We start from the raw sequence: 4,071 nt of genomic DNA on the forward strand, positions 1-4,071 counted from the left end.
CATTACATTTAAATTTTTTCAATGATTTATTTTATTTTGTTTTACAGTTTGGTTGGTTGAATAGGATCCAAACAAGGTCCACACATTGCATTTTGTTAAGTCTCGAGCCCCTTTTAATCTATAGCTCCCCTCACTTTTTTTTTTCCATTTATTTGTGGAATTAACTCGGTTGTTTATTCTGTAGAATTATCCCACATTCTTCTGATTCTGTTACCAAATATAGTCTGGTGACTGTTTTTCCTGTACATTGGTATTTTGGTCTAGAGGCTTAATCAGTTGTAGGTTTAATTTTTTGGCAAAAAAATTTTAGAGGTGGTATTCAGTTTTAATTTTACAGATAAGCCAGGTAAGTGCCTGGTTATTTTTCATTTGTTTGTTTTGTTTTGTTTACAACATAGTTTTTAAGTACATGGGCTCTATAGTCAGACTATCTGGGTTTGTCTCCCAGCTCCACAACTTAGTAGCTGTATGGCCTTGGGCAAGTCATATCAAACTCACTGCATTTCTCCTTATTTGTAGATTGTGGATCATAGTAGCATGTAATTCATAGTACTGTCGTGAGGAATAACCAAATTCAATATATGTAGAGCATTTTGAACAGTATCTGTCTTTGAGTAGGTATTCAGTGTCATTATTATGGTATTGTATTTTTATTTCTCCATTGTCTTGTATAGTATAGCCAGGGATGCCATATTGTTCTACACCAGGGTTCACTGTTTATCTTGTAGGCTTTTGAATGATACTTTTTATGGTGCTGTACAATGAATAGTCTGTGTGGCAATATGTAGCAGCCCATATAGTCATAAAATAAATGAACTTGTGTTGTTAAGCTGTTTTATGTTTTTCATAACACTACTATTTTATAAACAGGATTTAGTGTATATCTGGATTTCTTGTTAGCAAACTCATGTATCGCATTGCCTTTTTGTTTCTCTGCCCCTCTTCCTTGAAATATACATGTGTATGTGCCCATAGATACACACCACATGCATTTTCAAAGTCAAAGCTAAATAGTATTCCTGTTACAACCTCTCTTCCAACTGAGTGATGTGAAGATCGTGTAATTTATGCTGGTTTCCACTTAACACATCTATGGAGAGTTGAGGCTATCAGCCAGCTACCAACAAACAGGAAGTGAATCGATTATCAGCATGCCTGGGGACTGTGTAGACATGCCCATCAACCTCATGTTGTTATATGATTTGTCCTTGGGATCTGACCAAGGTTCTTGGTATTTTAATCAATATGAGATAGATACTTTAAAATTAGGACCCCATGGTGTGACCCATGATGATCTGGACATCATTTTTGTCATCATTTTCTCTGTGAAAAAGAATAATATTGTGTGTGTGTCTCCTCCTTAGATCTGACATAGAAGGCATTCATGGAAAAGTATACCTTTGTATACTGCACTTGAGAGGTGGTAGGCCTATGCACGGGGAAGAAGAGATTAGGTCATTAATAAAATGGCACTCATATCCTTTCTAATTTAATAAGTCAATGTAACTTCTACAGATGTGACACCAGGGAATTAAAGAATACAAAGTTTTCTAATGCACAACTATTTCACTCATATACACACATACACATACATACATACCCAACTAGCCAAACAATATATAATTATAGTAATCCTTTACAAGATGTCAGTTCTAGTCTTAATGAAACTAGTAGCAGGTTTAGTTCATGGAGTAGTTTAGATGGAATGTGCTTAGGAAGGTCTAACTTCAAAGAGCCTTTAGTCAGAGCCCAAGAAACTTTCTCAGCCCTCTCTGATGATTTCATTTTTCTCTTGGCTAATATATTTTATCCATCAGTGTCAGGTTGGGCCAGAAATACTTGATTTTGAGATAGGAGTCATTGATTTTTCAGGTTTTCAGAAAAATAATTACATTTATTATTGTGTATTATATATGGGGATAGAGATAGATATAGATTTGTTAATCCATATCTTCTAAAGTCCCCATATTGTTGACTAGAGTTGGCAGATGGGCCACAAGCCCAACATGTCTTTACCCAGGCTTTTTCAGGTAAACAAATGCAAGTTCAGATTCTAAGGTGCTCTTTATATATGTGTTGCCAAAGCAGACACATAAAATGCTCTTCATAAATCAACCCCTTGTATTTCCTTTCCTATGATTTAACTCATGTTTTTGTTGATACAGGCTCATTTAATATTACCTATAACCATTCACTGTATGAATGATTGCTGTTATGTTTTGTCAATACAGTGTAAATTGGCAGAGTTGGTCCTGGCAAATGCAGAAGTCACTGTAACATCTTGGCCCATCCTGCCTCATATTTTATCACTCCTCCCATATGCACTTCCTCATATTCATAGTACATATAGTATTCAAGAACTTTATGTACAGCAAAAATATTTTTACACATTTGAATTTCTTACTCAAAATACTATAACCAACAAATTTGTCACTGTGGTTTAATCACAACACAAAAACATACCACTGATACTATATGCCATGGTTATAATAAGCGCTTTGTATATTTTTGCTTATTTAAACCTCACATCATGTTTATGAGTTAGGTTTTATTATTATTCCACTTTACAGATGAAGGAAGTAAGGCACAAAATTTAAGTAAATTTCAAAAAGTAGACCCCGAATTTGAATTTAGATATTTTGACACTAGGCCAGGTGTGGTGGCTCATGCCTGTAATCCCAGCACTTTGGGAGGCCGAGGCGTGTGGATCACGAGGTCAGGAGACCGAGACCATTCTGGCTAACACGGTGAAACCCCGTCTCTACTTAAAATACAAAAAATTAGCGGGGCGTGGTGGTGGGCGCCTGTAGTCCCAGTTACTCGGGAGGCTGAGGCGGGAGAATGGCGTGAACTTGGGAGGCGGAGCTTGCAGTGAGCCGAGATCGTGCCACTGCACTCTAGCCTGGGTGACAGTGCGAGACTCCATCTCAAAAAAAAAAAAAAAAAGATATTTTGATACTCATATCTATGATCTTAAACACTGCCATTTTTACTACTAAAATTGTGGCTGACTTGTTATACTTGCCACTGTTTCTTCGTTTTATACACACACACACACACACACACACACACACACATATATCTTGGCCCATAGAACCCAACATAGCACAGTCTAAGAGAACTTTCTGTGCTGATGGAAATGCTCCTTATATATTCTGTCCAATATTGGGAAGCACCAGGCACATGTGGCTATGAGCTTTTGAAATATGGCTAGTTAGAATAAGTAACGTTGTATTTAATAATATTTAATTTAATTAAAATTTGAAGTACCATATGTAGCTAGTAGTTGCCCTACTGGGCAGCGCAGATTCCAGCACAACACGTTACTTAGGAATGACACTCAATACATATTTGTTAAAGGAAGGAAAGACTCAGATTTATTTCTCCAGCTCAGAGCTCTCCCTTGACCTTCAGACTTATGTATATAATTTCATATTTGACACCTTCACTGAATGTCTATTAGACATTTTCAAACTGTCTATTAGACAGTTCCAAAGACATTTCCAAATAGTTCATGTCCAAAATGAACTATTGATCTTTCCCTCCAAGCCTACTCCATCCATAAGCTTCTCCATTTCAGTTTCTTCTACTCCCTCAGACTAAAACCTTTAGTCATTTATGATTTTTGACATCTAATCTATCAACAAATTCCGTAGGCTCTTATTTCAAATTATATATGTAATCTGATCACTTCTAGTCACCTCCACCAGTTTTACTAAAATTTAAGCCACAGCCATTTTTGTTCCATGTTATTGCAATAGACCTTTTATGTGTCTCTTTTCTTTGCTGTCCCTGTTACACTCTTACTGTTGTCTACACAGCAGCTAGACTGTTTTTCTGTATTCAGGTCAAGTCAGAGCAGACTATTCCTCTGTTTAAAACTCACCAGTGGTTTCTCATTTCACTCAAAGTAAAAGCAAAAGTCCTTCCAATAGCCCAAAAGCCCTATATAATAGCCTCCGCTCCCCCGTCCAATACCCTATTCTCTCTCTTGATCTCATGATTTTTAATACTCTCCCTTCTTTATTCCACTTTACTTCCACTGGCTTTCTTATTGTTTTTTTTTTTTTT

The sequence above is a fragment of the Rhinopithecus bieti genome, unplaced genomic scaffold, assembly GCF_001698545.2.
Source record: "Rhinopithecus bieti isolate Rb0 unplaced genomic scaffold, ASM169854v2 scaffold_24103, whole genome shotgun sequence".
NCBI lineage: Eukaryota > Metazoa > Chordata > Mammalia > Primates > Cercopithecidae > Rhinopithecus > Rhinopithecus bieti.